Below are 13,148 nucleotides of genomic sequence, written 5' to 3'. Positions count from 1 at the left end.
GAAACATAAGAATTCTGCACGAATATTAAAAAGATAATATAAAAAAAAGCAAGAATTCTGGAAGAATGGCAAAGAAGTGATAAAAATCACAGCTAAAAATGGAGATATATATATATATATTTTGTATTTGTTTTACAATCTAAATTTTTATCCTGTCTTTAACACAAATCATTACTGGCGAAGTGGGTTTCAACAAAGCAAGCAATATATATTTACTTAATTCTGAGAAAAACTTGTAAAAGATTTAAATTTATATTTAAATAGTATTAATATGCAGAAAATTGCCAAATTTATTATTGTTTTAGTTAAAAATTAAATTACATTAAAAGGGTAGAAATACTAAAATGTGTCCATTGTTTACGAATTGAAGGTTTCTGACAGAATACGCAAAGCATAGTAAAATGAACAAAACGTTGTAAGGCTTCTTAAATAATATGAATTATATATTTATCAGAATTTGAAGCTGAAAAGTATTTTGCTTAAGAAACTATTAAGGCCCAGTTATATAAATTATTTCATTAAAAATTTTAACGATGAACCAACTGGTCGCCAAATGCGGCTAGTATATTGATATAGTTTTTACTGAATTCTGAGCAATCCATCGTTTTAGTCCTTTATGAAACAAGGTAAGCAAAAGTAAACAATCCCTCGAGCCAGCCAGGATTCGAACCTGGAATCTCCTGATCCGTAGTCAGGCGCGTTATCCGTTGCGCCACTGGCCCCACATGCTTTTATATTACATAAACAGTATAATGACAATATTTACTTCTAAATTTTGTTTCTATAAGATATTCCTTCTTCTAAAGTATGTGAAAAAATTCATTTCACACCTCTATAGTATTTATTAGTTATCAAGCAGTTTAGCTTAATGAGAAGAAAAGTTCCGACACGACTTTTTTATTAAAAGCAAATATATAGTACTGTAATATTTTTTCTACTTTTGAATTGATATTGCTCTATTAAAATATGCCCTACTAAAATGATGATGTGCTAACTATTTCACAAGATAACTAGGGAACAGCATAGAAACCTTAATAATGAGGATCAAAATTATTCACATTTTCATATGGCAGATCAAAATTGGTCATATTTTGAATTCATTAAAGAACTATTTGTCCTTTCAATCAGTGAAATAAAAATCGACGCGTTTTTCTATCAATAATTTTATTAAGTGTTACAACAATAAAGATTATGAACATCCAATCTCATTAATTTTGATGTGCATAAATTAATAATAGTTGAAAAAATTAGAACATAAAGTTTGTCAGATCAAAAATTACAAAGCAAAACTGACGTGTGGTAAATCTGATGTTTCTATAAAGCAACAGAATTACTTGATGGCTGCTTTTTATCATACCGGCCCAGAATACATTTAGATAAAGAAGATGATGAAGGGAAAAAAGAAAAAAAGTAGATTTTTGAAGGGGAAAAAAGGTGATAACAATGAGATTATTCGTACGAATTGATCAGTTTACTTTCTTTTTTCCAAATAATTTTATTTTACAAAGTTTCTTAAGATTGTGTAATCTTTCGGCTGTTTGTTTTTCGCATAAGATTTCTTTCTTTTTTTTCTTCTCACAAATACATTTTATGTTTAAAATGTATTTGAAATAGTAAAAGAGTGTCTATGTTCCTACCAGGGCCGCCACGTGGGGGTGGCAAAATTGTTCACCGCACAAGGGCGCCTGGGCCAGGGGGGCGCCAAAATTTATAGTACTTATAGTTTTTTAATTTAATGTTACTTAAAATAAAGTTGTTAATTATACGATTGCAATTTTGAATGTTTTATATTTTCTAAGCAATAAAATGAGATTTTATTTTATATTTTAATATTATTTTACTTTTGTTTTCCTTTCTGCGGGTTTTTTTCTTTTATGTAAAACAAAATTTGATTGCCGATACAAACAATAAAAACATGTTCCGTGTGGAGTTCGAGCTACCACACGGAACGTGTTAAAAATCTAAGAATTTGTAACATGTAACAACAGAAATTGGGAATGTTTTGTATCGGCATATATTTATTCTTTACGTGCTGTGAAGATGTTGCAGCTCAACGTCGTTGTTTAGTTTGCTTTTTTTTAATCATATGCGTAGTCGCTGCTCATAAAGTGAGTACATTCTGTGAATTGCTTCGGATGTAAAGTACTGTTATTAATTGTTTTCACATTGCTTTTTGTTTATAATTGCTCCAAAAAATAGGATTGTTATTTAGAGGTAAATGAACAATCTAAATATATTATTAGTATTATTTTCATAGCAGTAAAAATTCATAAAAAGAAACAATTCATTAAGAAAAACTTTTATCTTTGAAATTAACAAAAAATTCAAGAAGCAACTTTTTATTTATCTCTGTAAAACCCAGATAAATCTTACCCTTAATTGGGCAGAATTTGATTATCTATTTCTGATATACAATTACAATTTCCAAATAATCGAAAAAAAATTCTAAAAAAATTACTAATAATTATAGCTTTTTTTCATTAAAAGTTTATAATGTACCTGAGATGTTTTCAATATTTCAATTGCTTATAACAAATACTTTTTAGTAATTTGTATTAATATTGGTTTAATTTACTTAAATATTTTGAATCAGCAGGAAGAAGAAAAAAATTCCCATTAAATTCTCAGAAATAAATTTTCCGAAAAAAAAAAAGTTTCTAAAATTTTAGTTAAATTAGTTTCGTTATCTGAATCTTTATTTAGTAGCAAAGAACATGAATGGGCTTTCGACTTTCAAATAGTATATTGAGAGAAAATCATATGAGGCAGCACATATAATTTGCAGCAGTGCAACAGAACCCCATAAAGGGGCGCCAAATTTCCATTTAAACAAGGGCGCCTAATACCCACGCGGTGGCCCTGGTTCCTACTGTTTGTAAACTCTACAAAATAATAATTTTATATAAAAGATATTAGATGTTTTTAATGTGAGAAGCGAAGATAAAAGAGAACTAAGTATTCTCCCACTATCATAAAAGAAATGTATTTTTTTTTTCTGAATAAAATTTTATTTTCTAATATAATTCAAGTTGAAAGAAAATATTTGAAGACAGAGAAAATATTCCTCTTTTCTGAATAAAATTTTATTTCCTAATACAATTCAAGATGATAGAGAGGATTTGAAGAAATTAGAACATAAAGTTGGTAAGATCAAAAGTCATACGCCCGAACAGGGACTCGAACCCTGGACCGTTAGGTTAAAAGCCTAACGCTCTACCGACTGAGCTATCCGGGCTACGAAAGGAAGAAAAAAAATATCTGATGCGACTTAAGTATAAAAAAGAATTCTGTGAAAGAATATTGTATATTGTTTATCTCTGGTAAATCTATTTTTGTAGAATTTTTATTGATTCACAATTTTTTAAACTATTTTTACAGGACAATATTAAACTGAAATTTGAGACGTTAATTTTGACATCGATAATAGCAATTTTCGAACCTTATGTTTTGCATTAGGTATGAAAATCATTTCAATTAATTTAAAGTCTCTTATGATTGTCCTGTTTGCATAAAAAAAAAAAAATATTTATTCTTCAAAAAAAATTTTTTTATACATGTTTTTTTTTTTTTTTTGTCATGCAAATTATACGCAGTATTTTTTGCCAGTTGCTATAAAAATATATACAAACACAATGTAAAAAAAAAAAAAAATTTAAGGAATAGAAATAGAACATCATTTAAATAAAAACAGCAAAAATTGCATTTAAATTTTTAAAAAATCATTTTCTTATGAACACGGAAGGACATATATTCAGGCAGATGATTTCCAAATAATGGATAAGGGATTTCCATTATTTGGAAATGGTAATAAATAATGGATTTCATTCAAAATTCGATAAAAATTCTATGATTTTGATATTAAGATCGCTTATCTTATCCGTTTACTATGTTGTACCTTTGACCTGACATATTTGCATACACTTGAATAGACAAATTTCATAAATTCCCGTGTTGGTTATTTTCCTTATTATTTCAGGAAAAGGCACAAAAACTCAGTTAAAAAAAACCCACAAAATTTAATATTTTTGTTTGTTACCATAATTTTCTTTTTTCTTTTTTTTTTTTTTTCGTTTTCATTCTTTGACCTTGATTTTCAATTTATTAGATACTTTTTTGTTCAATTTTTTTTTCACGTGAATGTCAATATCGTGTCGTTCCTGACTGTATTATTTTAATTCAATCGGCGAGTAATTCGAGTTTATTTTATTGTTAAATGTAAACATTCCATCCTTCCATCTTTCCTTTCATTTCTATTTTGATGAATTAAACCCATCCTAACGCATGCCCAAAAGCGCGGAGGGTTTTAGAATCGTTGTCAAGCAATAAGTCTAAACTCCAGCCTAATGCGGCGGAAGGATTGACCGGATAACAAAAAAAAGCCGGATAGGCTGGAACTCTATGAAATCATTTGTTTACCCACCTATACCAGAAGACAAAGCTCACTGTTATATATGCATTTTCTCACTTCTTATTGAGTACTAAACCTCCCAGTACTACTCAAACCAGGTAGAGTGTCAAAGCATCTCGTTGAAACGTAGAAGCAGTTGCCGGTTTTTGCTACTACACCAGAATCTAGTCGCTGTATAGCACGTAATTTCTTCAATTTTTGTTGTTGTTGTTTATTACCCGTTCTGAAATCTTCACTGTGGTACACTAAAACAGCATTAAGCATACCCTAAGAATAATTTACGAATACTGAATGTATTGTTCAGTTATAATCAGGAACAGCGACAATAATTGCGTGTTCCTGATTACTCATTGTTTTACACACTCAGAAAACAATGAAAAACGTGAAGAATGCTGCTCTTTTCCTGTCACAATTTGTATTTTGCACACGACGTAGTAGATCATAGGATCGTAGCAGACGCCCGTTTCCAATGCCTTAGCACTATTGCCAATGTAAAGCCATGCCTAGGGTTTGACAGTTTTTGAAACTCGGTTTTAAAAAATCAGTTTTTTTAAAGTAAATTTGTTACATTTGAAAACGATTTTTAAATTTAAAAAACTGGTTTTCCTGAAAGCCTGGATATCAGTTTTCTCTCAAATCAATAGCCTTTTTATTAAAAAAGTAACAAAAAAAAAAACATTTCACCTTTTATATATAAAGACTGTCAAAAGTGTTATTGCGTCTGTATTCAACTCGCTATGTTCCGATAAGTAATTATATATTCTCTGAATACAAAAACATACACTTCTACTTCAAGAATTCAAAAAAAATAATTACAAGAAAATAGAAATAGAGTAGTCGAAAGGAAGTACAGAACTCCAGCACAAAACATTTGAACCATGGTGTTAAAAATAACGCACTCGTGGTCGGTAGGATTCGAACCTACGCGGGAAGATCCCAATGGATTTCTAGTCCATCGCCTTAACCACTCGGCCACGACCACACACATATGCTCACAAATTATAAGTCAACAAATTGTAATTGTTTTGTTAACACAAACTGATTAGCTTATGTTTTATTTTTGTTTGTTACGCTTCTTTTATAAGGTAAAATTAAAGAGCACAGTATAGATATTTTTTTCCCAGTTTGAGTCAAACAATAGAAAACACGCCAAATATTGACAAAAGAATACAGTTAAGTTACCGTATTTGGTGGTTTATCGATTTTAAAAATTAACGTTTGGCGCTTATACCGTATTCTTTAATCAAACCCTTTTTATAATTTTGCTTTTTTTAAATATATATTAGCGCGATATGCTGGAAGAACGGGGAAAATTAAATATCTCGTTAAGGTATTTGTTTTGCTACACTATAAGCATAATAGTTTATGGACATAAAAGTTTAATGATAGAACAATTAATTACTTTTTGACAACACAAAATAAAAAAAAAAAACTGTCTAAGAATCTTACAATTTGTTGGATTAAAAAATCTAAATTTTATATTTAACTGCTTAGAAATAAAATATCAAACATTTTGTAAGATTTTAAAATGTTCTTTGCACCAAAGTTACAGATTTTTATACAAATCAGGTAATTTGAAATTCGTCTTTCGATTTCGAATATTTATTCATTCGTTTATTTATTAGTTGCGCAAAAAGAAGGAATGGTTCCGAACCAGCCAGGATTCGAACCTGGAATCTCCTGATCCGTAGTCAGGCGCGTTATCCGTTGCGCCACTGGCCCCTCTTGTCAGAATAAGCTTTTCTAAACATCCAGAATCAAATATTTCAATCGAGCCACTTTTTTTTCAGCACTTTTGAAAAAAACTTTTTAATATTCATTATTTACGAGTGAATTGTTTTATCATATCTATACATAAAAAAAAAGTTTTGGAAAAACAAGAGAATCGGATATCAGCCTCTTGGTAAGACGAAAATTTCTTTAATCAAATTTATCAAACTAACTAATAATGATAAATTAAAAAAAAATGATTAACATATTGGCGACCTGCCATCTTAAAAAGTTACATTTTGGCGCCATTCATTGTCGTGTATAGTTCAGCAACGGATTGTTTGCGCTTGCGTTAGGATGGGTTTAATTCGTCAAAATAGGGGTGAAAGGAAAGATGAAAGGAAGAAATATTTGCATTCAACAATGAAGACTCGCGGTTTTCTGAGACTTAAACATTACAGATAATTATACCGGAAACGCGTTTATCGTTCTGCGTCTCACCCTTTAATGAGACGGGGTCGTCGAAAAGTGGTCGCCGTCTCAGAATCCGTTGACGAACTATACCCGAATCTTCTGTTTATACATGATACTGTTCGTTTCAGTAACCCATCAGTAGTATCAGTATCAGTACCAGTACCACTTTTTAACGCTTCTACCTTGGTAAGAGGTAAGGGTGGAGCATATTTCCGGAATTCTTCGTCATTCTTTGACCTTGATTGCCGCTCCATTAGATACTTTTTCAATCAGTTTTTTTTTCTCCCACGTGCATTCGAGTATCGTATCGTTTTTGACAGTACTATTTCAAACTTTCGTATTGATCGCTTTCATGGCTAATTGAAGCAAGAAAAAAAATTTTTTTAGGTGTGGTACAAGAAATGTTTTATATTGTTAATTTAAAAATGTTTTCAAAAAATTCGATGACAAATAAAAAAAAGTGTTTTAACATTAAAAAAAATATTATTTTGTAAAAAAGTGAGTCAGCAAATTTTAAGAACATAAGTCTTATCTTATAGTAAATGAAAATTCCTCTAAAGTATTTTATTGCAAATTAAAATCTTTTCCTGGCAATATTACTCGTTATCCGGCAGTTTTTAAGACTCTTTTAAGTTCACGTATAATCCGAGTCCACTTTATTGTTAAATGTAAACATCTCTTCCTTCGATTTTTCCTCTCACCCCTATTTTGACTAAATAAATGCATCTTGACGCATGCGCAAAAGCGCTGCAGGTTTTCGAATCCGAGAACGAATAGAAATGTGTTACTCTCTATACCTTTCTAACATTATATGTTTGTTATGTTCTACTTGCAACCGATCTGTATAGAGGGATTGTCTATTTGAATCTCACTTAATTCTGTAAGTTCAAGGCAGTAACATTAATAGGTAGTTAACAGTAAGTGGCCTAATAATCAAGGACAGATTTTATTTATAAAATTGGATTAGGTAATATTTTGCTTATAAAATTAACCAATGGGAGTGCTTTCCACAAAACTTTCTCACATATTCTCTAATAAATTTGTCATGCTAGAGAGCGCTTTACATGGCACTGGTTTACAATATTTACGAAATATTAACTTTTGGCGCGAATTTTGCCTTTTTGATGAATTTGTCGTGTGATACTTATCATGTTATTTGACGATTAATCCATGGCATGCGGTTAATAATATCCAAAAATCTAATTTGTGTTTTAGACGCGTTTTTTCCCAATTGATTGGAACAAAGATTTGTCACAAAACTGCACTTGTAGTCGCAAATTCTCATACCAAATTTGATATATTTAAGTTGTGGTGAAAGCTTATAAGCCAGTTAACAGCTACGAAACACGGGCAATTGCTTTTGTCTTGTGGTCTTGTTACTCGGCTGTGAATCACAAGGTCCCAGGTTCTATCCTCGCGCATCACAATAAAAAAGCAATTGCCCGTGTTTCGTAGCTGTTAATTGGCTTATAAGCTTTCACCACAAAAGCATTGCGTTTTTGAATTACTTCGTTTACTTATTTCTAAAAGTTTATATCGACAGTCAACCCCTAGTTGAATTAGTCTCTAAATTTGAAGGATGTCTACATTATAGATGTTAATTCTGTGCATCGAATTTTATATCTTTAGTTCTCTTTGTTCTGTAGTTATTGAGTTAAATTATATTCGAACAGCCGGACAAATAGACTTCCTTTATGCGGATTTAGCTCAAAATTTGACAGAAATCTGCAAATGAGGTGCAAAGACTGTATACCAAATTTCAATCATCTAGCTCAAACCGTTTTTGAGTTATATTTGTCACAGACAGACAGACGAACATTTTCCAAAAATGTGTTTTTCAAATTCAAATGGTATCTAATCTTTGAATCTCTAAAACATGGAGATTCAAAATTTCGAGTTCGAATTTTTTGACGGTTTCATCATACTCTCTGTATGCTATGTATACGTGAAAGTAAAATCGTTTGTTTGATATGATAGTTGGTGATAATGAATTCGTGGACTATGAATTCTATTGTGCCAAAGCAACAACCATTACAGAAGGAGAAATAGATATCCCAGTTCATTATTCTTATATCGTTCAAAATTAAAAGGAATAACACACAAAAATTGGGAAAAAATTCTGTTTAAACGACTTTAAATCAGAAAGATTAGTCAAACGATTCATAAAGCATGTGGATGCAAAATGTTTAATTTAGTACTTAATTTGCACATACTATAGTAGGAAAAAATATTTAGACTAATAATTTAATGAATTTCCACTTTAAAGACCTTGTCAAAATCGGCGAAGATAATTTTTTTTAAAGGTGTACGTACACACTAGAAGATTTTTTTTAACATTTTAACTTTAAAAATCCAGTTTTTTTCACAGTAGGTCATTAATATATGTTAAACCTCATTTCAGTGAGAAAAAACATATTATATTGATTATTAATTAATTAAATAATATTTAATGAGTTAATTAGCATATTTTTTTAAACATGATATCTTAAATTCTAATTTGTACAGACACACAATTCTAGTTGGAAATTATGCCTAATAGTAGTCTTCATGTTCTCTGCCTCAATCAAGTTAAAAAAATATATAGTTTTTTTTAACAATTTTTTCATCAACAATGAATAGAAAAAGCGAGATTTTTTCTGTAATTTTAACTTTTAAATAGCTATAAAAAATTTATTTCTATAACTATAACTTTGATTGAGGCACAAAACATCCGCTTTTTCATACAGATTATTTTGATACATAAATGATTGTATTTGGTTAATTTCTTGTTCAGTTATGATTGTTTGAATGAAGCAACATAGTGGGAAAATATCATTCTTCATAAAATGAGTTTTAAAAAAACCGTAACTAGAGTTTTTAATGAAAGCACCTCCAGAAAAATAATTATAACTCGAGAAATATTTCGAATATTAACAACAACTTGGTATCGTTTGAAAGCTAAAGGATCAGAGAACATTATTAAGCAATAAAAAATATTCGGTATTTTGAACGATTTTCGAAGTTTCAAGTGTGCACTTAAGTCTATCTGCGCACATGGTACTTCAGAAACAGGACGAGATACAAACATAGATTTAGATGTAGTGCGTACTCCAAAATTGTGCATTTCTCTCAAATTCTGAACGAAATGTGTCAAAAGATGGTCAGTCTACCAGTTTATGAACATGAGAATATAATAAAACAAAAATACATCTAATTAGATGTATGTAATTTAATATGATTTTATGGTCATGATTATGAGATGTATCAAATATTTGAACAAATCCATAAAGAATTTTATAGTCTTTAGATATGTCTATGTGAGCCCAATAGTTGAAAAACACAATAAGTTAGATGAATGAATTTTTGTGTTTGATCTTCATCTTGAAATTTTACATCAGCTTTACATCTAAGCCTAAATTTGCTAACAATGACACTGTCTTCATATTCTTGTATATTTGAAAGCGCTGATATAAAAAATTGAAACTGAATTTAGTGAAATTGTATTTACTTTTGATGCAATAGTTATAGGTGAATAATATTTTTTATTATCATAATTTAAAATATGATAATAAAAGAGGTTTTGAAGCATAGTGTCATTCGTTATAGAATTTCGTAACTTCTAAGAGGACCAATAAGGCACGCTTCCAATTGCACTTGGTAATTTTAATGGGTGGTTTAATAATTTTTAAAAAACTACATATGAAATAATTTTTTATTTCAAAAAACAAATGCGGAACGCAATACAAAAACAACACCTAAAAACCCAGAATGAACACGAGATTCCCAAATAGCTTAAGAATTAGCACCCAATATATCCAATAAAAAAATTAAAAACATAAAAAATAAAGGAAAATTCATGCCATATAAAAGAATAAACCTATAATTTATAAATAACATATTTAATCATAAAGTCAATCCTACAATTGATAACCAATGTGCTCGATCAAAAAAAAAAAAAAAAAAAAAATTAAAAAATAAAGATATCCTTACGAAATTTAAAACGATAGTTCTACAAAAGACAACGAATACGTCTAATCAAGAAAATGAACAAATAAAAATTAAATAAAATTCATAACACCTACTAGAATAGTTCTACAATGAACAATCAGTTGTGGTGTGAGTATAATAGACAATGAATATATCTAACCAAGAAAATGAATCAATAAAAATGAAGAAAAATTCACGGCATTTATAAAAACAATTTTACAATTGAAAACTAATATGCCTATTCAAGAAAATTACTTAATGAAACTGAAGGAAATTTCACAATATTTACAAGAATATCTCTATAATTGGCAACTAATACACCTAAATAAGAAAGTAAATAAAAAAAATCTTAATATATGCAAGAATAATTCTTTTAAATGTTATAATAAGTAAGGATTGCTAAATTTCTCTTTAAAATTCCCAACAGCAGCAAAAATTCTAAAAGCTAGATAAAAATTCTATTCAAGTGTAACAAAATTTGGATTCATAGGTCAAAGAAAATAGACACTTTTCCAAAAAATACATTCGATTTTTCCCTGTCTAAATTCAAAACGTTTCATGATGTGCAAATGCGGGGAAATTGAGAGAATACTCCAGGTGGTTATTTTAAAAGCATTCGAAAATAATCGTCTGAAGTTCACTGTTCTTAATCGACCTAGTTGAATTCGGAACTCAAATGGCACGCACAGCTGGTTAGTGGATCCATCTTCACAAAGAACAAAAGTGCTCATCAAGTTTGCATCGCGTTTAAAGTGATAGCCATTTGATGAATGCAGTACTGCATTAGCATTCCACAATGCACTATATCTTCTTCACGATTTGCAGCGGACTAAGTTCTTTTGAGAAGCGTCTATAAAAATAATGTCAATCCATTATTTTTTCTTGCTGAATTCTAGAAGCGAGTAATTTACCGATTCATCTGGCTGAGGTTCAAATCTCGTGGTTGAGAACGGTTGACTATGAACGTAACATTTCGCCGAGAGAGAACACGAATGCGAACGATTAATATCTATTTTTTTTCATAATGTTTTTATTTTTATTTTTGTAGATCATAACAACGATAACTTGAATATAATGTTTATTCTATCTATATCTGATCTATTTATATATTTTTCTGATTTCCATTATTTTTTCAATTTCATTTTTTTTAATCATAATGGTGGGAACTTGCATATAAATAATTACAAATAATCACAATGAAATTAAGGTGTTTTTCCCTTTTCTTAACTTCCAAAATCAGATCTCTTTTTCATTGATTTTAATTTAATCTCTGTATTAACTGTTTTAAGTAACAAATTTTTGAAAAACTAAATTCATAAGACATTAAATTGCGGATCAATCTCAAAAAGTGTTGGTTCCACTATACCAAATATGAAAAAAAAAAAAAAAAAAAAAAAAAATGAAAATATAAAGTTTAAAAGTAAGTTTATGTAGAATAATTTTGAAAAAAAATGATAAAAATTTTGAACACAGTTTAAATACTCTCTGATTATACAGTCGGATATTTTTTTTTTAAATTATAAGTAGTAAATATATTTTTTAGAACTATAAAGGAACATAATATAAAGCTTGCAAATGGTAATTAATTAGGAATGTTTTTTATACTCAAAAATGTCGATATTTGATTGGAATTTGAATAGGATGGAGCATGTTGTCTTCATAATTCAGTGACAGAACAAAATTAAATTATTCTGAAAAAACCCGCAACAAACAAACAAACCCCGAAGCTTCAAGGCCTTTAGGCTGTTGTCTATTTTATCTGTTTGATAATCCGGCCCTATATTTAATATTTTCTTTTCGCAATGCGGACAAGTGCAACAAAATATTTGTAATAACGTATGTAGCAATTTTCTAAGACATCTGTAGTACGCGGTTAAATAAATGAAATAATAAACATTTTCTATGATAGTTTAATTTCTGTATGAATAGCAACAGATAAATATATAACTAGGATAATTGAAGTATATTAAATAATTGTGTTCGGAATGAATGTAATATATTGAATATTTTTTGTAAAAGTGTCTCGTTTTTATTTATAAAAATTCGAATATGTAATTAGAAAAATTTGTTTCTTGAATTTTAGTCTGAAATCTAATATAGATTTCCCAGTTCAATGTAGGAACACTAATTTAATTTCTTTTACTTTGTTCCCTGTCATTTTTTACCATCGCATTTATGTATATATATATTATGTATATATATACAAGCAGATGGATTGACATAATCAGAAAAAATATTATTGTTTATTTTTTTACTTTAAAAAAAAGATTAATTGGGCAAAATTATACATCAGTGAATTGTACATTCTTATCTCAATAGATGGCAGCACGTGTTATAGAAATCATAATGTATAATTGATGGATTGCTTAATACTCACAAACTTAGAAACTGTGAATGGATAGGTCTATTAATTAGAGATTATTTATTGCCAACATGTTAATATAGGAGAAACATACTAGATGTATGTGCATTAAGCAAATATTTAAATTAATCGAAAGTTTTTATTTCTATTTATTCAGGATAATATTCTTGTATTTTTAGACATTTCATTTAAGTTTTATATTTTAAGAAATTTAAATTTTTTGAAATA

The 13,148-nt window shown here is 29.0% G+C and overlaps 4 non-coding genes across 4 annotated transcripts; all 4 read right to left on the bottom strand.

The window, feature by feature from the left end:
• Positions 1 to 649: 649 nt before the first annotated feature.
• Positions 650 to 722, bottom strand: Trnar-acg (transfer RNA arginine (anticodon ACG)). Its single transcript has one exon. It is a non-coding gene; the product is annotated as a tRNA-Arg (tRNA).
• A 2,440-nt stretch (positions 723 to 3,162) lies between these two features.
• Trnak-uuu (transfer RNA lysine (anticodon UUU)) lies at positions 3,163 to 3,235 on the bottom strand. The gene has a single exon. It is a non-coding gene; the product is annotated as a tRNA-Lys (tRNA).
• A 2,073-nt stretch (positions 3,236 to 5,308) lies between these two features.
• On the bottom strand, positions 5,309 to 5,390 carry Trnas-aga (transfer RNA serine (anticodon AGA)). The gene has a single exon. It is a non-coding gene; the product is annotated as a tRNA-Ser (tRNA).
• Positions 5,391 to 6,057: 667 nt separating this feature from the next.
• Trnar-acg (transfer RNA arginine (anticodon ACG)) lies at positions 6,058 to 6,130 on the bottom strand. The gene has a single exon. It is a non-coding gene; the product is annotated as a tRNA-Arg (tRNA).
• Positions 6,131 to 13,148: the final 7,018 nt, after the last annotated feature.

This window comes from Argiope bruennichi, chromosome 10, assembly GCF_947563725.1.
Source record: "Argiope bruennichi chromosome 10, qqArgBrue1.1, whole genome shotgun sequence".
Classification (NCBI taxonomy): Eukaryota; Metazoa; Arthropoda; class Arachnida; order Araneae; family Araneidae; genus Argiope; species Argiope bruennichi.
The sequence above is the reverse complement of the archived record's forward strand: the minus strand, read 5'-3'. Positions and strand labels throughout refer to the sequence as shown.